Here is a 26,053-nt window from a genome sequence, read left to right on the forward strand (position 1 = left end):
CCAGACCAGAAAGTATAGAAGTTAGAACATCAATCTATCTACCATTTCAGAAGAGTTTTTAGATTCTGGTGTACTCATATTTGTTTCTCAACAATCAAATTGTCTCTGTCCCCCACATTTCTCTGAGATAGCCCCTCTCTGTGTGATCCTCTTTGACACAGCAGACATGCAGAGTCTGCAGTGCTCCCTGAAATAAAGTTGCAGCTGTTCACTGCTGTCTGGTAGCCTTACTACTAGCATCCACCCGACGGCTTCTTTCATGCACACAAACGGCTGTCCCAGTTTGACCAGATGGCAACCATTTAGCAAAGCGCTGAGTTGTTTCTTCCCTCACTTCCAGACTTATTGCACACCTCGATCGCCTCTGTCTTTTCAAGTTAATCTTTGCCCGCTCCTTCTGTCAGTGCCTGCATTGGTCTGTCTCCGCCCCTGCTCCCAAACATCCAGTGTCCATGGGCTCTTTTGGGAAGGGATTGTTGCCGTAGGTGATGGCGACAGCTTGAGAGGTGATTGATGCAGCAAGAATAGAGGATGTCAGGCCTTCAGGCTGTAACTCTGTGTGCCAATTGTCTCCTTATTTTGGTCTTTACCCGTTTGCCCGATGCTCCTTTGTTCCCAATATAAAATCTTACAATAAGTGTTCAAACTATTGATGTATGAATATCCTCAGCAGGTGGTTACACAATAAGAAGTTATTAAGCCAGTCTTAAGCCTAAATAAACCACCAAGGGAGCAAATTCAACTTAAATAACACATGATTGCATAAAGGATTTGTTGTAGAAACCAGAAGCAAAGATGTGCAAACATCTTATGGTAAATAGTAAACAGGCCATCGTGGCTTATGTATTAATTCTCCTATTTACAACAGTGCATGGATAAAAGTAGTTTTATAATCCAAGCTCTCTACTTGTGGAGCTTTGTTAAACAAAGGGTTATGTCGGATAACCTGCACAATAAACACAAAATATTTGCAGCACAGTAAAAAACTATTTAATAAAAAAAACTTTATTAGTTTGGGTTCAAAATAAAGTAGCAGTACTATATAAGCTCACAAAAATCTAAGGATACTGTATAGTTGCAAACCACATGATTTTACTGCTGCTGAATTGGCTGAATATACCTGACAATCTCTGTTATTAACCTACTGTGTTACATGAGAAAGGAATATATATTATTCAATATACCATTTTATTTTAGTGACATGTAACTAGATACAAAGTGATACAAAGTTTAAATAAAACTGTTACAAAAATGCTGTAGGCAAGCGCTTCTTCTTTGAAAGGCTTAAGAATCTTCTGCAGAACTCTGTGGACTTTGGAGCCAATGTGACTTTTGTTCACAGCCACAACAAGATGCCATGTCTATTCCATTCCCTCTTCCCAGATTCTATTAAGCACCAAACACAGATGGAAAACACACCCCTATCTTTTTAGATTTCAATTTGGTGGGTCTCTAACTTTGTAAACTCAGTGGCGTCTTATTGTCCTCTCTCTGCCTCTGACCCTCCTCCTCTGAGTCATTTTGTCTCGGTTTGTATCTCAACCAAGACAAATGAAGATGAATAGTCTCAGGCAGCCTTTAGCTTGCTATATCTTACAATGTTATCTGAAGCCTATTAACACAAATGTCAGCCACCAATGATTAATTCGTGTGTCTCTCTAATAATCAGTTTAGGCTCGTATGGAGATAAGGCGACACTCTTCTGTCTACTCACACTGTTTTTCTGCATTTATAATTGAAATTAGATGACATGGTTGCTAGTGAGAGTGTCAAGAAATTAATGTGTGGGCAGAGATTGGCTGGCAATTGGGAGGCTTAGCATAGAACATGTCTGGGAATTAAATGACAAAATGCTTGGCACACTGTAACACTAATAGATGATCATGAAAACAAAGATCAGTATGAGGTAACGACACAATATATGATTAAACAGCTAACATCTGTTCCTGCACACGCCACAAGGTAACTCTAGCCACTCTGCAGCTCTACCTCATTATTAATGCTATCATCGCACCCCATGACCTTCACCACTACATGAAAATTAATTTCCCCACCTTCCTGAGAGCACCGTCTGCAGACTGGCTTAACCCCAGCACCCCACAGCCAAAGAGAAGCAGCGTGCTGGCTGGTACTGCAAATGTCTATGCTGAGGGTCAAAGGGTAAAGCCACACATCTCTGTGGTGATAGCCCCCTCTGTGTCATGACTTCATTTGTATTACTGTATCTGTATGTGTAGAAATACATGTGACCCTTGCGTGTTCTCAGTGTAATTATTTTTGAGGGTTTAATCTTACACCAAGAATGTCACTGTCAAATCAGGAGGTTTGAAAAGGACTGCTCCCTGTGGTCATCCATCATGTAGACTGTGGTTCATACGTCAAACTACATTGTATTAGAGGTCACAGATAATTACTTGGCAATGGTTTCTTAGGCTGGTCCTTTACCTGTCCTTTGTTTTTGACAATGTGCAAATGTAGTGTAACATAAGAGTGTTTAAATGACACATGCCATGTATCAAAATCAATCAGACAGAGCGCTGGTCCAAATAGACATAACACATCCATTCATAAAACAAGCACATACATTCATTAACATTAACACATAATAAATTGTAAACCGAAGCTATTTACATGGCATATTATTATTTTTACAATGTCATCTAACTTGAAATGTGCAGATTCAGCTTGACTTATTAGTGTAAACTGGATTTCCCTTAATCAGCTACTTTGATACAGAATTTGAATGTATTGTGAAGTTTTAGAAATACCACTCAGGCAACTTTGACATGATATGCCTTCTCGAGATGGTAACATGCCCTGTAATTCAGTATTTCACAGCAGGATGTCCAAACAGCAGTGCAGCATGTCTCTAAAAGATGAATTTGCTTTTTTAAGTCAGGAAAGCCTTAAACAACCTTAGGCTGTACTAAAGATTCTTCAAAAAGTACTAGCATTACTGGTGTTAAGTGACGTTACTAAGATATTCCCTGCTGTGTCAGTGTAAGCATCTGACCCGTTTATCTTGTGATGTCTGCTCATTTTGCCTGTAACGATATGTGGATCTCATATATTATATGTCTTGCATGATTTATGAGGTTTTTCATATTTAATTCCTACATAGCTGCATCTTTGGTGTATGCAGACAGGCAAAACTCATCAACATTCAAGGTCTTTGGCAAAAAACATCACTCTTGGTCCCCTTAAAATTCATGTACAAGGGTTGCTCAGATACTAATCAATACTAAAACTAGTACAAAAGTGAATTTGAACAAGCATCAGTGCTAAACTTTGATTGCATTTATCAGCAAACATTTTTCAATCTACATCAACACACACAGACACACATGGGATATTAGGAATGAACTGATCCTGCTTTTTCAGTTCCAATACCAATTCTGATAGTAGAGCTTTAAGTATCTGCTGATACCTGATATCATGCAATACCAGAGCAGAAACTGAAAACAGCATTTATTTCCTTTAAACAAAAATAACATAAGACAGAATTATCCAAAGGTGTTATGTAGCTGTTATTTATCTCTGACGTAACAACAGAAAAGCTTTGTATAAATACAAATTCACAATTTTCTGGGCCAACTACAACCAGTAAATAGTCTTATTACATTAGTTTATCTGTCCAACCAGGATATCACCTGAACTGTTATTTCGAAGCGGATATCTGATCCAGCAAAATTTTCAGTATCGGCGCAGATATCTGATACCAGTACCGGATCAATGCATCCCTAAGAGATATATTACGTAAAATAACCTTTTATATGAGCTTTGAAACCAAGTTTGAAACTTTAGAATTACAAAGCAGAGTTCTTACTCAACTTTGGCATACCTGCATAGACAACTATAAAAAAGAGTGCATAGTAATATATGGGCGCATCATTGCAGAGCCAGTCCAGGACTTTAACTGGCTGGGTTGGACAAACAGATGTTCCATTTTACCATCTCTGCAGGTCGCTGGGCTCACGCTCTCCTCTCGATAAAGGTGGATGAGGTTAAGAAATGCAATTCATCCATGTAATAGCCTCTTACAACTTTGAGCACTTGCGAGCAGTAAAGGGAAATATTTATGGAGGGCAAGGAGCAGACTTTAATGCTGTCCAGAGACTGCATCACTCCTGTAGAGGTCATAAATATTCCTGCAAACATGATAATAGAGTTTAATTCAAGCCAGATTGGGTTTCTCTCAAAAGCTACAATACTCAGCAAAAGAAATCAAATATTCTAACAATCTAATTTAAAACTATTCTGAATAATTCCAATAGCTTTTTTGTCAGAACATATTACCAGTTTTACAGCCTTTAGCAGTCAGGGCATAATACAGATCTATAGCACCAGCAGAAGGGCATTTAAACAGAGGAATGGAAGCAGCCTGTGCACAAATGTACCCGTTTGGCACAGCACCATAAATGGCATCTCCCACAGCAGTCTTTCACCATGTTGTTAACCTAAAATTAATTGCATACAGTAGTAACACATGGATGAGCACCTAAGGGGAGATTACCATGCATTAAATCTGGTTAAATTAAAGCATTTGAAAATTTATGACATGGCCATAGTTGCATTAACATGTTTATTGTGAATATACTGTGTTTTAGTATATTTATGCTATGTACAGAGGAAATGAACTCTAAACCTACTTCAATAAATAAAAATAACTGTGGCGCACTTCTTAACTAAGACAGAATTAGAGTAAAGATTGATACAGCATTGGCCATGTCAGCAGCTATGGGCTTCAGGCAGGCTACACTAGAAGCAATGGATGGAGAGAGAAGCATTATCATTCACCATAAATGCAACACCTAAAGCATTGTGCACTCAAGCTAAAATCAACGTGATACACATTTTCAAACAGAAATTTCAAAACTAAATTGAAAAAGCATGTCATAGTCCAATAAACTCCTTTTGATAAGACATTTCCCTGATGCTCACTCTGAATGTATTTTGACTCTATGTCCTGAAGCTGCAGAGGTTCCACTTGACTACATTTGATTCAGCAGTCAGGAGCATAAAGCTACAGTTAAACATGGCTGCATTATTCTCTGCCTGAAATAAACCACTTCTACAGCCCTGAGACCCACATCTGAACTACAGACTAAGACTTTTTTTTACTATTTGCTTAACCTTTTGAAAACACACAAAATGCTGTAAACACATGTGAAGTTTTAAGTGTTGACCATGGAGCTAACGCTAACACAGAGGCTAATACATCTGACCTTCAGAAAATCAATCTCTCCTTTCTCAGTTGTGTTTAAACAGGCTGCAAATGGGCGCATTATGTAAGGACCAGGGTTGGCTCTTTTACATGCACAGTGCAAATGGTGCAGCCTGCTCGCAGCCTGCCCCAGTGCCAGTCTCTCACAGATGAGAACAGAGGCAGAGCGGCCGTGACAGCAGCAGAGCGCCTCTGTCTCTCGCCTGTCACCCTTCACTGAGGCGCACAGCTCTGGGCAGCTCGCCGGCACCACATCCACACACTGACGCTCCACCGTATACTGCACCGCTATACTACTTCTGCTGCCCATCCACACAACATAAGAATGAACATTATGTGCCAGGATTATAATGGCAAAGCTATTAATTATAAATAAAATTAATAATAATAATAATAATAATAATAATACCTTCCATTTATATAGCATTTTTCAAGTGCTTTACAATAACACGCACACACAAGTGTGGTTAGGTGGGATTAAAAAACACATTGATCAGTGGTTTCAGCAGTTTGGATGTGTGGAGGGAGCATGATGTATAGTGCAGGGGCCTGAACACGGAACGCTCTGTCTCCCATGTGAACAGTGAACAGTGAGCGGAGTGTCCTGGAAGGTGTGTAGGTTTGGAGCAGGTCTGAGGGGCCTGGGTGTGGAGGGACTTGTAGGTGACGAGGAGAACCTTGTACTGGCTCCGGTATTTTGTGGGAAGCCAGTGCAGGTGGGCAAGAGTGGGGGTGATGTTTTGAGAGGGTTCGATGTGAGTGAGAACACTGTTAACAGAGTTTTGGATGTATTGAAGCCTGTCCAGAAGCTTTTGGAAAATCCCAAGCAGGACTCTGTTGCAAAAGTCCATGCAGGAGGTAATGAATGAGTGGGTGAGTGTTTGAGCAACTGAGTCCGGGAGAGATCGACGGAGGCAGGAGATGTTGCGGAGGTCATAAAAGGAAGATTTTGTGATTGATTTGATGTGGGGTTCAAAGGAGAGGGATAAGTCAAGGATGATACCCAGGTTGTGGACTATTGGGGAGGGGTGGATGCCATTGCCATGGAGCAGTAGTCTGGTGGCCACAACCATGAGCTCTGTTTTGTTGCTGTTGAATTTGAAGAAGTTGGATGATAACCAGGTCCGGAGATCGGTAAAGCAGTTGAAGAGAGACTGAGGGGGGAGATGGGTGGAAGGCTTGGTGGAGATGTAAACGTGTGTATTTTCGGTGTATGGGTGGAAATTGAGTCCATGTTTACATATGATTTGTCTGGGGGGAGCATGTAAATAATAAACACAAAGTGGACCGAGCACAGAACCTTGTGGTACACCTTGATGGATTAGAGAGGGAGGAGAGGGAAATGAACTGTTGTCAGTGGGAAAGGTATGAGTGAAAACAGGAAAGTGCAGTACTAGTCAGTCCAATGTAATTGGAGAGGCAGTTGAGGAGGATGGAATGTGAGACTGTGTCAAATGCAGCAGATAAGTCAGGGAGGATGAGTATGGTGATTTTACCTGAGTCTCCGAGGTGTCAGAGCTGGTGGGAATGTCCACCGGAGATAGAAGTCAGTTGATGGTGGAGAAAAGTAAGCGAGGGTTGTTCTGTTAATTGCTGATGATGGTGCAGTAGTGAGCTGTTTTGGGTGTATTCAAGGCCTCCTTATATGAGGAGACTTGAGCTCTGTAGGTTTGTGGACAGTGAGACCAGACTGTTTTCTTTCAAGCTGCCTACACTGAGACTTAAGGGTACATAATTCTTGAGTAACCAGTTAGTATATATGTAAATATGTAAGTGTATGTATGTATGTATGTATGTATGTATGTGTGTGTGTGTATATATATATATATATATATATATATATATATATATATATATATATATATATATATATATATATATATATATATATATATATATATATATATATATATATATTTATTTCTAATTATCTTTTAGTACTGTGGTGTTTTATAGTTTAAAGTATTTAAAGTTATGAAAATCTATAAATAAAATTATATATTTAAAACATAAGATAATGGTGTGAGGACAAGATGAGGTTCTGTTCGATATGGGTCTTCTTACAGTAGATTGAGAGACCTCCCATTGTCCCACACCTTCACCAGACTTCACCAAATATTAAATATTATGGATAAGTTCTATGTATAACTATTGTAACTTGTTTTAAGTGACAATGATCTAGTAGCTTCTTTCTGCACAATCTGGTGGTATTATTTTGATTATATTTGTTGATGATTATTGTTGCAATGTGCAGGTATCCATTATTCAAAGGCAAAACACAAAACTCAAGGCACTGTCCCTGTCATTCAACAACAAATAATCACCAGGCAAAAAAGTGAGGGGTGAAATTCTATGTGCCCATGTTACCACATCTACCCAAGCCAATTGCACCTACCCAGAGTTAAAAGATCAGTTGTTTTTAGGGTGCCTTTAGCCTGGGGTGGGCAAACTTTTTGGCTCGGGGGCCACTCGTATTTACGCTCATGTAGGGCGTATTCTGCACTACACGCTGCAACTTTAGTTTGCGTAAGTTTCAGAACACATGAAAAGTGAATGGGGTCTACTCCACCGCACACCACAAGTGAGCGTGAGTCCTGAGTGCTTAAATCTCATTGAGAAACAGAACCCAAGCCACGAGGTTACATGCATAAGCACATAAACACTCATGCTTGCAGCAAAACTAGACCCTTAAGACATTACATGCATTAAGACTTATAACACAGCATCTATAAGTGTTTTGACTTTGACTAACACTTTTTTTTATATACAATGATAAAACAACCACTAAAATATGGTATTGATAATGTTAAAATATATCACATATTGACACTGAGAGACCACAGTGAGATTTGTGATTTATGTTGCAGCCTCCCTGTAGACTGGGCATGGATGCTCTCTCCTCCCTCTCCTTACCCCCACCTTACTGTATTTGAGCTGCTGTGTGTTATTGAGTGTGCGCTGAATACCAAGTGGCATCTCCATCAGCCTGTGTAATTATCTGGCCTGCTGAAGTGCCTGGCTCCCACTGGTTAGTTTTTGGGGACAGTGTTAGTTCCTTGCTTTGGCCTAGCCACATTCCACTGCAGTACAGCCATGGGGTGTCCAGCCTTACGATCGTCCAAGTTAAAGAGTCCAATTTCCATAAAAATGACATCCGTGAAATTTGGTGCGATTGATGATGTGTGAAACCTGTATGACATTGATTTCTAGCTAGGTGCATAATATGGAGAGTGTAGAGAAATGTGTGTAAACCTAAAATCAAGCCATTTCAACAAAACATAAAAAATAAAAATAAAAAATTGAACATGGGCAAATAATTGAGGTGAAATAAATAGATAAAAGATCAACTTTGGTGCCAGAGATATATTAAAAGGAGCACTTGAGAGAAAGAAGTAGAAGATACAGTTTTCCGGTTTGAATTTACAACAAAATGTAACATGATGTGAAAGCACTTTCTGTTACAGTGTTATTGTGGTCCTGTTGTGAAGAATTGAGAAAGTATTTTTAGCCTCCTCCAGCAACCAGTATATTATGAAGGTGAACTATGTAACTTTTCTGGTAGGGGCCCCCACAAGCTCGTTTCTGTGGAGATATTATTGCTTTGCCTGAAAGGTGACACAGTATGACATTAAACTCACCTATGTTGCATTTATTAAATTACAGATATTTTAGTGCTCAAAATACAATGAAAAACATGCTTTCCTACAGTGTGTGACTCCACAGATCTGACCTGTAACTTGGCCTGGTGGCATTGTGGGTTTGCCTCCAAGATTAATGTCATAATGTGGGACATTTTAGACAAAGCAATAACATTTCCATGAAAACAAACAAACAACCAACCTTCCACCAGAAAGTTGCAAAGTGGACCTTTAATCCTAGGGGACCAAATGTAGCATACACATTACTTTCTATTACCAGTACAAATGTCATCAAAATCTGACAATTACTTCTAAAGAAAATGAGACAAAAAAAAAATCCCACAATATAACTGAGGCTGAATAATCAACCAAGTTACAAAGATTGGAATGACGTACATTTTATCTTTCGTAAATACTTGTTATAGTAATTTGCTGATTCACACTGACAACAGCAGCAGTAACTTCTTCCTCCTCTGACAAACAAACACAGCATCTAAATGAAGGAGATGGTATCTGGTCAGATTTGAATCACTATTACAGAGCAGACCTAGGCAGCGTATCACTTCATATGCAGGCCCGTGTGTGGAGGAAATGAATATAGGCCTGGCTCCTCGTGGGTTTTAATCCTGTTAATGCATCCAAAGCAAAGGACAGCACCAGGAATATGTGAGGGACTGTGATGCACATCTAAAAGGAGCTTTACTTTTCAATCGAGGCAGAACCGCTGACAGTGCGGACATGTGGCTACGGTAATTATTGCCATATGACATTCATTTGTAAGAAATAGTTAAGAATTGGAAACAGACATTAAACAAATGTTTGGGTTCTTTTTTAATAAATTTTGTAGATTTAGAATAGTTTTTGTGGTTTAAATCTTCTTAAGGATTATTGTGTCAGTGCAGTGGCATAAATTTGTTTCAAGGTATCATTTATTGTCTACATGCATTTCAACAATATATCAAACACATAAAATGTGTTATTGTGACATTCTATTTACCAGTCCAAAGCACTGATGAATTTGACTCACAGGGACAGTCTGGACTTTTGGAGATAAGCCCTCATTTCCTAGTTAGCCAGTGTGTTAGAGACATGTGGAGACACGTTTTTTAAATATTCCCTCCAGTCCCAGTATTGGTCAGTGGTCCCTGGTGCTAGGCTAGTGTGTGTCAATGGCCATAGTTAGCCTGCCACTAAAAATAGTCTTACCCACTTCACAAAGCACCAGAAGCAAATCTGTTATTACGGCAGACTATTGTTGTAAATGTCTGTGCTCACTAGGAAATGATGTCCAAAATTCCGGACTGTCCCTTTAAGTATTCAATAGGCTACTAGTAGTGATTCCAATACAAATTTTATCTTCAAACGAGAAAAAAAAAAGAAGGATGATTTGGTGATTTGATTTTAATAACAAAGTTTTGAATTATAGTTATTTATTGCTGGTATAGTTAGTACTGCACTTTTGGCCACAATATGTGATTATAGGTAATGTGCCAACCTCAGCTTCATGACAACAATTGCCTGGTCAGAAAATTTCCTGAATGTCTCTCCACACTCTTTATCTATGAGCTTTGAAGGTGCATGGGTGCGTGTATGTTGCGTGCATGCTTTCCTCCTGCTTTACGCCCACTTTAGCCCTGTTGTAGACCTGGGTTGGTCCTGTTCTAGTCCAGGTTTAGTTTCAGGTTGTGTTTAAAACCTTTGCCAAATTAAAATGAAAACCACTGCAAAAAAGAAGCGATGACTAAAAAAATGCAGTGCTACATATGTTGTTGTAGTGAATTATTTCTGTCCTGATGAGAAGCACATAAGCACTCACATGTATCCAACAGCTAGTGTAGGTGGCCCACTGAGTGATATCTGAGAGAGAGTTGTGATGAATCAGACTGCAGCGCTGCACTTTTATCGTTGTTAATGGGCTCTGATCAATAATGTACCTCCATATCAGCAAACTGCCAGTGATAACCGAGTGTAACGAGGGAGGCCAGCGCATGATAGTCAATGAGAACGTGAGATAATCAACCAGATTGCAGGTAATGTTCTGGGTGGTTTGTCGTATCGAATTCTTTCAAATCAAACACATTTGAAAGGTCCAAGTAGTAAAACAGTCCCTTGTGCTTTAAGATTACAAGGTTTTGGGGACAGATTAGAAAAGGGAACTACCTTGTTTATCTGTTTTGAGTAATGATAATGTTTTCACCTTACCTGCATGTTTAGTCTTACAATTGTATTTGATTAGGAATGATCACTATAATTATTATATCAATGTGCTTACTCTAATCCCATATTTGAGTTTAGAAGCAGCTCTGCCAAAAGACTGATCTTGTACAAGAATACATTAAAAAGTGTTAATAAGCCTGTCACGATAATTACTACTTATCGTTAAATATATGAAAGCAGGAAAAAATACATTTTGTGGCTCAATATTTATCATCTGTACAATTTCTTTATAAAAGAACTAATTATTGATTAATTCTGCTATTTATTTGTTGCAGGCAGTGCCTTATATTGATGCAGCACATTTAAAAAGAGGTTTACAGGAATTATCTTGCTTTGTGTCACTAGAATAAAATAGTTTCAATGTTATTGTTTATCGCAATGTTTATGTGTGGCAATATATCATCCTTTAAAATTTGTTACTGTGACTAAGCCTAAGTGTCCATGTCATGCAACAAGACAAGAGAAAAGAGAAGAAAAAAAAAAAACATTAATGACTTACATAAAATGTATTATGTATGTATGTATTATATTCCTTTATCTAAAATTCACTAGACCACTATGACCACCTCTTACCTACCTTTGAAAACTTTATAGTACCATAGAGACCATTCCTGAACAAATGGGGGACTGCATTGACATCTTCAGCTTCAATTATCGAATCTGTAATTTTCAGTTGTCACACGGGTGTAGCACAAAATTCTGTGCCCTGGGCAGAAAAACGCACACGACTTTGTCAATACCTTTACACCCAGGTCCACACATGCCTACTTACTACTACCTACTACACACAATAATTAGCACTACCACCTATACCTTAAATCTGATTCCACACCTCTGTTCTTGGCATGCTCTGAGCTACTGGCCACATCTTATCTGGCCCACTAATCTGTCAAGAAGTTTGTGCTAAATCATGTGTGTGGTGTTTGACAAAGCACCTAATTACTAAAACTGTGATGTGGCGACAGTTTGTGCAGTGCAAAAATGTGAATGTTGTTTTCAACAATTCCATCATCATTATTTAAATAGTTTAATACTTTTACAAAAAAAAATGCATGTGTTGGAAACAGTTTTATGAGAGGAGCTACAGACTTACTATTCAGCAAAAATGGTAGTTGTAAGTTGAATAGTGCGGCATACATTACATGTAATTTCTGAACAGGGCATTTAAAAATGCATTATGGAACTTTTTTTTTAAATCTTCTACAGTGTTATGTCATTTAACCAGTGCTACTTGTATCTATTCAGTTGGGGGCCCGTTTATTTCTGCAAAAAGAAAACATAAAAAATATGCACTTGTCATTAGTGGGCTCCCCTTTTCACAGATCCGTCCTGTAACTTGAACAGTTGCCACCACCTGCTTGTCTCTCTTGAGATCTAGTGTAATCATATACTGTGGAGCACAGCAATATATGTCCATGGAGACTAGCAGGTGGCAAGCAGAAACCTTCACCAGTTGAAATGTCACATAGTGCACCTTTAATTTAGAGGTAGACTGTGTGGAATCAAGCTGTGTGCCAACTGCTTTATTCCAGGCAAGTTGATATTTTTCTCAAAAATATTCAACAAGATGGCATTCAATTTAATTATCTCCATGGCAACAAGAAGGCCACATTACAAGGTCAAGCTACAGGTCAGATCTGTGGAAAAATTGACCCATTTGCATGTGCATAATGCATGTTTTTACTGTTGTTTTGATAAATAAAAACACTTGTAATTTAATAAATACAAGATTGTTAAATGCTATATTATGAAACATCCCAGGCAAAGCAATAACATCTCAATGAAGACAAGCTGATGGCAGACCCTTCATCAGAAAGGTTGTACAGTGCACCTTTAACTCATCAATCCACTTGTAAGATGAAGTGAGATTCAGCTAGACCAATGTAATGTAGATGGTTCTCATAACATCAGAGGAAGGTGGCTACACTGTATGTAGCTCAGAACATAAAAGGAAGAAACATATGCTTAAGCTTTTCATGTACACAGAATAAACAACTGTCTAAAACATTTAAAAGCAAAGAATATGTTTAATACAGTTCTGGCATGTTTTCAAGCTGCTCCACTGAGAGGCTGTAGCAGTGAAAGCATTATGCCATTGCCATGCAATTGAGCCTTATTAGGTCTAAGCCTCTAAGGGATGTAACAGGTAAGTGTGAACAAGCTCAAATAATGGTTATTAATAAAACACCAAACATTCTGTATAATTGCCCATGAAATATTTCTAAATAGTCCAAAATTCCTCAAAATCTAACTTAAATGTGATTGTTCCATACAAATTAATGCAAAAAATGTGTTAGTGTCCCAACATATGTAGAGAGCAGATTGTAACAAGTTTGTTTTTTTTCACAAATTTTCCTTCAGTACAAACTAAAATATAATTTTGGTCAAAGAAAAATTGCATGCAACATAAGCTACTTGAACAATGAATAAATAACATCTTATCGTATTTATATCATGGAAGATTATGTAGCAGGGCTTGGATGTTTCAGAGAGGTGGAGTCAGCAAGGGTGAAGGCAGGTGCCCTTCTCTGCTATAATTCATATCTGAAGACTGTGGGCACATCGCAGGCCATGGCACACCAAGCTGCACACATATGCACACTCTTCACTACCAGCACAAACACCACATGGAAGCAGAATGCAGCCTCCTGTGTGTCAAAAGGAGAGGAGGGAGGAAGAATCTGTTTGTCTGTTTGAAGAAGTCCCTCGGGAAGTGTGTTTTGGAGGCTCATGGTGATAGCAATGCTTATTCTATCCTCTGAGTAAGATGGAACAACTGAGAAAATGGATTATAACCAATATATACAAAGTCAGGGTTCAAAACAAAACTATAGATGTGCGAAGAACAACAAATTCTTTATAATGATACCCAAAAAATTTACATTTCAAAAAACTATTTTACAGACATAAAATTTGTAAATTTAATTCTCACCTCAAATGTTCTCCATATAAAACACTGCCAAAATGTTTCAACATAATAAGGCAAAAGTGCCTTATTTAACCTTTTTATAAAGCATTAGAGGAAGTAGATGAATTAATTTCTGAATGGACAATTGGTGGACTGTGAATACTTGACATACGGGGCTTATATAGTAAAAATCCTTTAGAATTACACAATAATGACTAGTGTGACTCTGCAATTACAGAGAACTTCACAAGCATTTTATAGCATTTTATTAATGAAAGGACAGCAGTGTTTTACATAAGCAATTTACTGAGAGCCAAAGAAGGGACTGGGGCTCAGAGGTAACAGTCAAGATGTGAGCTTAATTAAGAAATAGCGGGGCACACGAACCTCTGTCTTTGTCACTGTTCCCCAAGAAAGCTTATTTCATGCTTCACAAAACCTTAGCAACATTCACATGCATCACTTAGTGCTTTTCTGCTGCCACAAATGTTACTTATTTATTTTAGGTTATAATAAAAAAAACTGTTGACATTCAAGGATTAGACAGAACAAATTAAATTTGCCTTGAACGTTGACTGTATTTAGATTCGGTTAGTTGTTAGATTCACAAAGCCACAGGGGGAGTAAAGGGAGAAATCCATAGTCTGAAGTATTATACTATTCTACATTGTATTGTATTGTATAGATTGTCAAGATGGTGCAACAAGCTCTCAAGAATATATAGTGTTTACTGAACAAAAAGGTGAGTTCAAGGCCAGACCAGACCACTATGATATTACAGCTGTGACATAGGCGCAGTATCTTGGTGGTGTTGTGTTCTCTCAAAGTGCTTCAACTCTCCAGCTACTATTTCTCTTTTCAGAATGGTCTGCTTTCACAGAGCTAATGTTATTCAGTGTGTCATTTTGACAGCAGGCTGCTCTAACCAAATCTTCTCAAAAATACCTGTCGACTTGGGAAGCAGTGATTTACATAGAGCTCGGGTCAGTGATCACCATGGCAACCTGTGGCGCGAGGATGGGGATGTTTTCACCGCTGTAGAAACTGTACGCCTCAGGGCATAGCACTGACAAAGGCTGTGAGTATTACTGTGGACCCCTGAGACCTCCACTACACTGTATGGAGTTATTCAACAATATCTTCTGTTGCCGCTCCTGCTTTTGTATTCTTTTAAAATGTAAGATATTCCTCTCTGTTGTTACAAAATCCTGAAGCATCTGATTTATAAGGTACAACACACGTTTCAAAACTCAGTGATCTCCCCCAGAGTCAGATAGCTCTGCTGAATGTGCAGAGACCATAATTCAAGAACCAACATTAAACATCCATATTTCTAGGTTGTTCAGTTTCACAGAATTTTAAGGGGAAATATGCACCAGAAACAGTGATTAATGAAATACCCGCAACAGAAACAAAGTCTTAATTTCTGGACAAGTGAAAATATCCAAAAAATGCTTTAATTTTACTCTACAAAATTGAGAATTATGATTTTCTTATTGCATTCTTACAAAGAGACACATAACACTGATTATAGATTCTGCTCCCAAACTGGGTGTTGGCAAACAGCAGCTATCTACACAAGCGTGCCAGCAAAAATATTTCAGCTCAGAAATTAAAAGGAGATGCCAAAATTAGACTGCACTCCATCAATAAGCAGAAGTCTGATGCACCAATCTGCATTTATAATTTCCCTTCTTCTGTTCAGATCCTGACTGAGACACTCCACAGCACATTCAAATGCAAATGCTACAAATGACTTGCAGTGGTTCAGAAACGGCATCAAATGGCCCTTAAAATAGCGAGAAATGACATTACACTGGCACAATCTCATTTGTTCATTATGGCAAACACTACTCTACAAATACTTTTATGTAGAACAATATTAGAACTGTGTTTAAATATGTGTTCAAATAAAGCATACAATAATATTGTATCTTAAACAAAGAAGGTATGTTTGCCAGGCTTGCCTACTTTCACATTAACATTTCTATCTTCCCTGCAATGAGTCATTTCTCATGTATCCTTTCCAAAAAAAAAAAAAAAAAAAAAAAACAACTCTTAAAAAAAAAAAAAAAAACTGTTTCATGAAATATATATTTTACACAAACATTTCATATTATAAGTACTTGTTAAAAGAAAGCTCTGTGTAATCCTTGTCCAGGATGTCATCGCAAATGAAGGTTACACTTTGTCAACTGGACGTTTTTTCACATTTCACCATTCATTCAAGTAGCTTCCCTTTCTTGTATGTTTATTTATTTAAGCTGAATTGCATAAAAACAAAAGAGGACACAAAAATCAAATACTAATTTGTAAAAAGTTGGTATTAGGACAAGACAAGAGAGTGAGTCTTAAGGGATGTTTAAAAGTTACCAATTTGCACTTGCAGCAAACAATCAAAGAAATAACAAATGACTCCAAATGGATTTAAAATGAAGCAATTTAACTTGTCAATCTCTGCTTTGCTAATCCTTTGTGTTTCTGCATCACTCTCTTCTTTAATGGAAACTGTGAATGTCAAAATGAAACCCTGTGAACACATAATGACTTCATTAGTGGTCCTTTGCTGGGTTTAATAGGAGAGCAGTGCTTGGACATGGAGGCTTTTGTCAACATGTTGTGACAGGGCATTGATAACTGGCAATGCCACATTCGTACACTTGTAAAACACCACATCAAATACTGAGCAAAGTTATCCTGAAATGACTTTCATGGCATCAAAATCAGACAGCTTTTCCAAAAAATGGATCATGTTTTCTAGTTTTGCCAAGATCACATCTAACAGCAATCTTCCTTTCGTATCTCCAGTGATTTTTTGGAGGGAAACATGACTGCAATGCCAGATTTTTCCAGTTTTCAGGTTAACTTTAAACTTTTAGCCACAGCTCCAACTTTTTGCAATTGAAAACATTCAACCCAATCCTGGCTCTAACAAGGCAGAGCACTGACTCTGCCCCAAAGCACAATATAGCAAAAAAAAAAAAAATATATATATATATATATATATATATATATATATATATGTGTGTGTATATATATATATATATATAATTTGTTTCTCACCTTCCACAGTGGTAGGTCTCTCTCACTCTCATTTAGCTCGGGTCCTGTACCAGAGGCCTGGGAGCTTGAGAGTTCTGCGCAGTATCTTTGCTCTTCCCAGTACTGCACTTTTCTGGACTGAGATGTCCGTTGTTTTTCCCAGTATCTGTTGTAGCCACTCTTCCAGTTTGGGGGTTACAGCCCCGAGTGTCCGATCACCACAGGCACCACTTCCAGGCTCTCTCCAGCTCCTCCTTGAGCCCCTGGTATTTCTCGAGTTTCTCATGTTCCTTTTTCCTGATATTACCATCGCTTGGTATTGCGATGTCTACCACAACAGCTCTGCTCTGTTTCTTATCCATCACCACTATGTCTGGTTGGTTCGCCATCACCATCCTGTCAGTCTGTATCTGGAAGTCCCACAGGATCTTGGCTCGGTCATTCTCCACAACCTTTGGAGGTGTTTCCCACCTTGATCCTGGGGTCTCCAGCCCGTACTCTGCACAGATGTTTCTGTACACTATGCCCGCCACTTGGTTATGTCGCTCCATGTATGCTTTCCCTGCCAGCATCTCTGCAGCCCGGCTGCTGACGAGGACCAGGAAGAGAGAGCACATCACCCCAGTACTGAAGTCTCTGCACTGGCTTCCTGTGAGCTTCAGGATAGATTTTAAAGTTCTTTTATTGGTTTATAAAGCTCTTAATGGTCTTAGTCCTATTTATTTATCTGATCTGCTTTTATCATATGAGCCCTCTCGGACTCTCAGGTCCTCAGGTAGTCTCCTTTTAGCTGTCCCAAGAGTCCAGACTAAAACTCACGGTGAGGCATCTTTTAGCTTTTACGGCCCCCATCTGTGGAACAGTCTGCCTGAGGATCTGAGGTCCGCTGCGAGTGTTCATATTTTTAAAAGTAAACTTAAAACATATCTTTTTAATTTAGCTTTTAACTGAAACTTTTACCTGTTTTAACTTAAATTATCATTATTATTGTTATTATTATGGTAGTTTTAAATTAAATTATCATTACTATTTTATTTTGTCTCCATCTGGTCTTAGCTACACACTTTTAATTTTTACTATAACTTTTAAGAGCTTTATGTTTATTAGTTTTTTTAGTTTTTATGTTTCTGTTTAAATTGTGGTATGGGGGGGGGGTGTTAATTAATGTATTAAAAATGTTTCTGTTGCATGTGAAGCACTTTGTGCTACATTTCAAATGTATGAAAAGTGCTATACAAATAAAGTTTGATTGATTGATTGATCTTACACCCTGCAGTTATGTGCTGGACTGTCTCAGGAGCCTCTTTGCACAGTCTACACCGTGGGTCTTGTCTGGTGTGGTAGATCTGGGCCTCTATTGCTCGAGTGGCGAGGGCCTGCTCCTGAGCAGCCAGGATCAGTGCCTCTGTGCTGTCCTTCAGCCCTCTCAATCCATTGGTAGGATTTCTTGATATCAGCCACTTCAGTTATGTTCCGGTGGTACGCCCCATGTAGGGGTTTGTCCTGCCATGATGGTCCCTCCAGCACCTCTTCCTCTGGACCCCACTGTCTGAGACATTCTCTGAGCACCTCAACTGTCGGGGCCTTGTCCTTGATGTACTCAAGGAGCTTGGATGTTTCATCCTGGACAGTGGTTCCCACACTCACTAGTCCTCGGCCTCCTTCCTTCCGGCTTGCGTACAGTCTCAGGGTGCTGGATTTGGGATGGAACCCTCCATGCATGGTCAGGAGCTTTCGTGTCTTAACATCTGTGGTCTGTATCTCCTCCTTTGGCCAGCTTACAATCCCTGCAGGGTATCTGATCACTGGCAGGGCGTAGCTGTTGATTGCCTGCGCCTTGTTCTTGCCATTGAGCTGGCTTCTTAGGACTTGCCTCACTCTTTGCAGGTATTTGGCCGTAGCCGCTTTCCTTGTTGCCTCTTCGAGGTTGCCATTTGCTTGTGGGATGCCAAGGTACTTGTAACTGTCCTCAACATCTGCTATTGTTCCCTCTGGGAGTGAGACCCCCTCTGTGTGGACTACCTTCCCTCTCTTTGTCACCATCCTGCTACATTTCTCAAGCCCGAATGACATCCCGATGTCTGTACTGTAGATCCTTGTGGTGTGGATCAGTGAGTCGATGTCTCGCTCACTCTTAGCGTACAGCTTGATGTCATCCATGTAGAGGAGGTGACTGATGGTGGCCCCATTTCTAAGTCGGTATCCATAGCCAGTGCGGTCGATTATTTGGCTGAGGGGGTTCAGACCTATGCAGAACAGTAGTGGGGACAGTGAGTCTCCTTGGTATATGCCACATTTGATGGACACTTGTGCAAGTGGCTTCCCCTTGGCTTCAAGGGTGGTTTTCCACAACCGCATCGAGTTTGCAATGAAGGTCCTTAGAGTCCTGTTGATGCTGTACAGCTCCAAGCACTCAGTGATCCATGTGTGTGGCACTGAGTCATAGGCTTTCTTGTAATCAATCCAGGCAGTGCACAGGTTGGTCTTACGGGTTCTGCAGTCGCGGGCGACTGTTCAGTCAACCAGGAGTTGGTGCTTGGCTCCCCTGGTGTTTTTGCCGATGCCCTTCTGTGCTGCGCTCATGTACTGATCCATGTGCCCACTTATCTTAGCCGCAATGATGCCTGACATGAGCTTCCATGTTGTGGAGAGATAGGTTATTGGATTGGCCGATAGTTGGATGGGACTGCACCTATATATATATATATATATATATATATATATATATATATATATATACATACATACATAATTAATGAATAAATGAATAATAACATTTTATAATTTGATGCAAACTGGATGCAGCTGTCAGATTTTTTTCCACAATGGCTACTAAATAAAAAACAATTAAATAAATGTACAACAGGCCTACTGCAAGAAATATTAGGTAGGGCATTGGGGATGTAGGTTAATTTATAATCTCTTAGAGAATTAAACAGTTTCAGCTAATACAGAGTTGTTGTAATTGTCATAGTATTATTGTTTATTATATTTTTATCGCAACTACATTGGTAGTAAGTAGTAAGAAGTGAAGAAATGATGGTATTAGTGGAAGTAAGTGCCATTAGTGGCCTTTGTTTGAAGTAAGCAGAAAATCAAATAGACATCTCCAGGCACAGAGATCATAAATGGTCAGTTAATAAAGCCCCAAGCCTTTTTGACAGCAATCCTTTTTCATATCATGTTGGCCCAAACTAACCATGTGAACAGGATTAAGAAGACTGCGGATTGGCCTCTGAGCTGCTGGGGTCCCACATGAGACAATGCTGTGTTTTTGATTCCTGCTCTAAGCTCACCATCACACAAGTTTAGCCGTCGAGGATCAGCCAAGGCAAGATTCTATGCCCTGATGGAGGAGCAGAGAAAACAAACAGTAAAAGTCGATGCGCACAGAAGCCAGCCACGAAGCAAGACCAGGGTCATGATTCTGAGGGAAATCCAGCAGAGATAAGGATCGGAAAGCTGGGTCTGGAACAATGAAATCGCTACACTAGAGAGAGAGAGGCCTTTGACGATGAGGCTGACTGAAGCTGACTGATGTAACAGGAGTCAGTGCTGGGGCCAAACGCATTAATGTTGTGGAGCGGACAAAGACAGACAGAGAGCAGACTGGTATTTGACTTGTTTGATCAATAGTACGGCTCGTTCAGGTGAGCTGTTGTGGAAATGCTAGTAATATACCGTAAAATATGGCATTTAATGATCCACTATGTAACTTTTCTGTAACACCTGCTTGTCTCTGTGGAGATGTTATTGCCTTTAATGTTCCAAAGTATGGCATTACACTTACAAGCAGATAATGCAAGGTAAATGCAAGATAAATGAATTCTGCCAAACTGTGGAACATTCTAGGCAAAGCAATGAATCCCCAGAGGTGGCCCACACTTCACTAGAAAAGTTACATAGTACATCTTTAAACAGGCTGAAAAAAGTGCTGAATGCTTGAAAACATGTTATTAATAGGTCTGACACAATAAAATTTTTTGAAGTGCAATATTTTGCATATATATTATATTGTAAATATTGGTGATAAACGATAACACTGAAACTAATCTATTCCACTGACACAAAAACCCAAGAGCAGATTTAAACCACAAAAAAATATTCTAAATGTACAACATTGTTAAAAAACCATAAGCTGCAACAATTAAAAAGCAGAAGGAAACTCTTCAGTACACTGTTTGCATCTGTAATGAGGCATACAAGTTATCTATTCAACCTTTTACAGCTTAAATCTAGCCAATATATAACATAATAATATAACCGAAAAATAACCCCAAAATTTCCAGTAATGCAAATAAAATGTACCCACAATAAACACTGACCCCAAAAAATATTGTTCCAGCTTTCATATAGAACGGCAAGTCAATATTATCCTGGTAGGCCTAGTTGTTAACCAAGTGAATATTTTTCTCATAAACAGAAAGTGCCTTAAATCCTTAAAATAATCGCAAGATAGTCAGTATACTGCAGTTCATTGCTAGTTTTCTAAGCACACAAACCAAGGGCCACTGAAAATGCAATGCTCCTAAATATGTTTAATGTTAAGTACCCCAGAGATAAGTCCAAGTGGCTGATTCTTATCTACAGTGCCAAATTTACATTTTATCCAAATATCAATGGACATTTTTATATTGCTGTCCAAGTGTGCATAAAAAGATTATTCATATTTAAGTGGAGAGGAACTGAAAATTAGGCAAATGTTCGCATGGGGAGGATGCACTCATTCGCTCCCTTTCTGAAAGTGCACTTAGTGCTCATACAATATACAAGATGCCTTTAAACCAAGTCGGGGTTTCACAGAGGAATACCCTGCAATAATCTAATTCAAACCTAAAGCCTGATACTATGAGCCACAGAGACAAGAGGAAAACAAAGTGCTGTCTCCTCCATATGCTTCAGGTGTGCAGTTATTCCCACAGGTGGATCACAGAGCCTTGCCTACCTCTATGTTGTCTACCGCCCTTTCAGCTACTCCTCTGGGTCTCCAGCACTCAACACAGTTTGCTATGTCTCAAGTACTTTCCACCACTACAACACTTACTATGCACTGTATTAGGAGCAAGACAAGTTACAGCAGTTTTTTCTGACATTTCATTCTCACTGATTGAAACTGTATCCTTACTTTGTTGAGTGAACTGTCACAAAAGTAATGCATTTAATTTACAAAATCTGGAAGCCTCTCTTACATAGACGGAAACGACTTCTCTGGAAAAGATGTAAAACAAAACACATAATTATTATATTAACACAACTATAATAGCATCAATCGTGATCTACTGGGTGCCCTTTTATTTTCACAGGGTAACATTTGTGTTTCTGGTTGGCCTTAATGTCTCAGCAATCAACTTCTGGCACAAATGTCATCTAATTTAATCCAAAACAAATTCATAAATGGATTTGTTTGCTGTCATATATTTTTGAAATATATGCAACACTGTGGTGATGAGTCAGCACATAAAGTCCCAGAGAGCACAAGTGCTGCCTCTCTGAGACAATAAAGAGAGCTGATTAGAATCGCGAGGTGCTGGAGGGATAAACAACGCGGTCTGCATGTTTGCCAACGCAGTTGATGTTATTTCATAACTCCAATTAAGGGGAGCTTCCAGTTGTTGACCACCCTTCTGTTTATGCTGCATGCTCTATGGTGATTATAGACTCGAACAGGTTATTCTATTATTGATGGCCACAGAGTTTTATTTCAGTCCAGCACAGTGCAAAGTTGCAGGAGATTGCAGCAAATGTGATGGCAATGGCTGCAGTCATTAGCTCTGCAGCATTACATCCTCACATACACATCTATGGCCCTCACAGAGCACAAAGGGATACTCGCCTTTGGCTGGAACAGACGCATGCCTGAACTGCAGCAGCGCTCTGCATGGACCCAATGCAGATGTGAAAACACCCTCACTGTACAACACAACAGGCTCCTCCACCCACACATGACCTCTGACACAGCACAACTTTACACTTCACAAGCAAAACCCACAGTTCAAAATGTATACCAGGTCAAAAACAACTGGGAAATAATTATGTACGAGGAAGTTTCATAGCTTAGTAAAGAAGAAACACATTGCATTGCTTATTAAGTGAAATCATCTCAGAATAGATATGAATATTACACAGGGGATAACTGTTACATAAATCTATAATGAGATGTTAAAAAATATATAAAAAATATAGTGAGTCATAATCTGAATATACATTTTTTTGTCTTGTCATAAAATGTGAAGAAATGGTGAAGAGCATGTACTCACAATCTCTGGTGCTGACTGATGGACACTACGCTGTAATAGTTTGATTCATCCTTCAGTGCTCACAGTGGTCTGGTCTCTGGTGTGGATACCTGGTGGAGGAGAGAATTTTGCGCTGTTATTGTTTATATGGCATAAATCAAATATATACAAACAAGCAGTACATTACTGGAAGGTAAGAAGAGATAAGAGATAAGGCCGATATTTTGAATTTTTATCATATCGGCTAAAGGCGTTAAATCTCCAGCACAGAAAGATATTTTGTTTTGATCCATCTGCTGCTTAAAAAATACACACAGTTTTATTTTAACACTTCAATAAGAAGAGAAACGTGACTATACAGCTCTCTTATAGGTCTATGTTAAAAAGGTTTAAAAAGTTAAAAAAAAATATCGAAAGAGCTTATCGGCCATCAGTTGCTCTGAATTCATAACAATTGGCTATGAAAATAAAATAATAAAAAATAAAATAAAAAACTCAAAGATTATGTTGACTCCAGTTTTGTCCGCACCTCACCTCATTGTTAATTTGTCTCTCTGCAGTTATGCCTGACACTGACTATAATGCAGCTGCTAAATGACCATGAAAACAGTTGATGGGAGTTGTTGGTTGCATCTGCATAATACTCTCCCTTGAACAGACAATGGGTCAGAAACAAACTGTGGTTTATGTTTTCAGACAGCGGCACTGGCAGGTGTGACACAGGCTGCAAATGAAACATGGAGACAAACAGGCAAAAGCGCCCAGTCAGACGAGCTACATGGAGATTCATTGTATTAGTTGCATAGCTGCTCAGTTTATCCCTGTACTCTGTGAGGCAAACATGATTTAATTTGCTGCTGTTGTACAAAAGCTCCTCAGAGAAATGCTGAGGTAGAAATAGTCTGGGGATGGAAAGGGAAATATGTATGTTGTAAATCTCAAACTCAATCTGTGACAGGAGTCAGCAGTTTGAGTTCCAGTAGTTATTACTTGTGCCTTCTTTTCATTTTGGCATCTTTAAAGTATTAAATATTAAACATTCAATGGGCATATAATGAAAATGCATGATACATCATCACAGAGCTGGCAGTGTGGTAGCGTGGCTCAAACAGGCAAACTCGCCTTGGCCAATGTTGTTATTTCATAAAATTGCTAATAAGGGTGGTGACCCCCTCTAGATAACCCACTTACTGTATGTCAGCCATTTTTGTGCTCGTTATATCAAAGTCCATATCACGCCCGCCTGACCCGGAATACAATGTGTTTGTCCTATTTTATGTGTCCCCTCAGAGTAATTGTGTGTAGTAATACGAAAGTTGACCTCATGTGAACTCCACTGGCCTTGAGCTTCAGGATCACAGTCATCCCTGATCCAATTATGTAAACAAAATGTCCTCCAAATGTACCCTTTTGTGTAAGCAGGCCTGCAATAGCTTTACAAATAGTGTCTTCTATTAGGTTTTCCAAAAGATGTAATTCTGTTTGTTTTTAGTGCACCATAATAATTCATCTTAATTTTCCATCATTAGTTTTATTTCAATATCTCTTAATATGGCTGTGTATGGGAGGGATTTTTTTTTTATTTAGTCTCACAAAAGAGTGAATAAGTCGACTTCATATCTTCTGATGTAACACTGGATAATTAAGATCTATTTATCTACCATATTTAATTATTTGGGTGTAATTCTTTCCAGGCTTTCTGATGCGCTTAGCTGGAGTCAAACACAATGTTCTTGTTTTATTAAGATGAAGAATGTCCCATTCATTTTGTAATTGCCCAAATTATAGGTTTCAGTGCCAGTCTGCCCATGGCTGATGGCTGGACACAGAAATAGATACATTGGATTCTGGCGAGCTCCAACAAAACAGTCTCTGGGTGCTTTGTGCAAGGAGCCCTTGAGTATTCTTTACATGTCATACAGAGAAACCAAGATAAGAATCAGATGTGACAGAAAGTGGGAGCATATTAATTAGCTCTAAAAGGCCCAGTGGCGTAATGTAATAGTTAGGCTAAATGTTTCATTAGCTGGCACACAGCGGGACGTCTGCCTGTGTCATAATGCCATAAGAACTTAGTGGACCTGAGTCAAAGATCACTGAAAACATACAAAAGAGCAGTGGAAATTTAATTAAGAAGACTTTTAGTTCTAAGAATTTGCATAATATAATCCTTTTTAATAACTTGTGCTGTCTTTAAATTACTTTCACATGCTCAACTTAAGCATCAGACATGAGATCCTGACTTATCTATTTTAGTTTAATATGAAATGAAGACAAAGGATTACTACTGTAAGAATTACACTTAAATTGTGGAATGTATCTTCAGTCTCACTATGATGTTGATTATGATTTTGCATAATGTAAGACTGACAACATCAAAGTTCAGTGCTTAGCTATACAGAGACCAACAGTGCCTCTGCCAGCATACCCTGAGTAGTAATTCTTATCTAAAAAAGTCATTAAATGTGTGAGGTATTGGATTATCAATAGTAGCAAAGGACTAAATATAATGCTGGCATGAAGACTATCTCCATATTGCCCCATTAGCGAGTTCAATTTAATGAGCTTTGAGTGATTCATTTACTCTGTGTCAAAGCCAGATGTTCTTGCTTACAATGTGCTGTATCTCAAGATAATTACATTTGTACTACTATTACATATATTAGCAGTCAAATAACATTACAAGTTTGCATTAAAAGATGACAAAATAAAGCTGTTACTAAGAATGAGCATTACTGATGTACATAAATTTTGCCCATACAATGGGCAGTAAAGTGGGAAGTAAAGT

This window comes from Boleophthalmus pectinirostris, unplaced genomic scaffold (genome assembly GCF_026225935.1).
Source record: "Boleophthalmus pectinirostris isolate CB_2022bp ecotype Guang Dong unplaced genomic scaffold, ASM2622593v1 HiC_scaffold_23, whole genome shotgun sequence".
Lineage (NCBI taxonomy): Eukaryota > Metazoa > Chordata > Actinopteri > Gobiiformes > Gobiidae > Boleophthalmus > Boleophthalmus pectinirostris.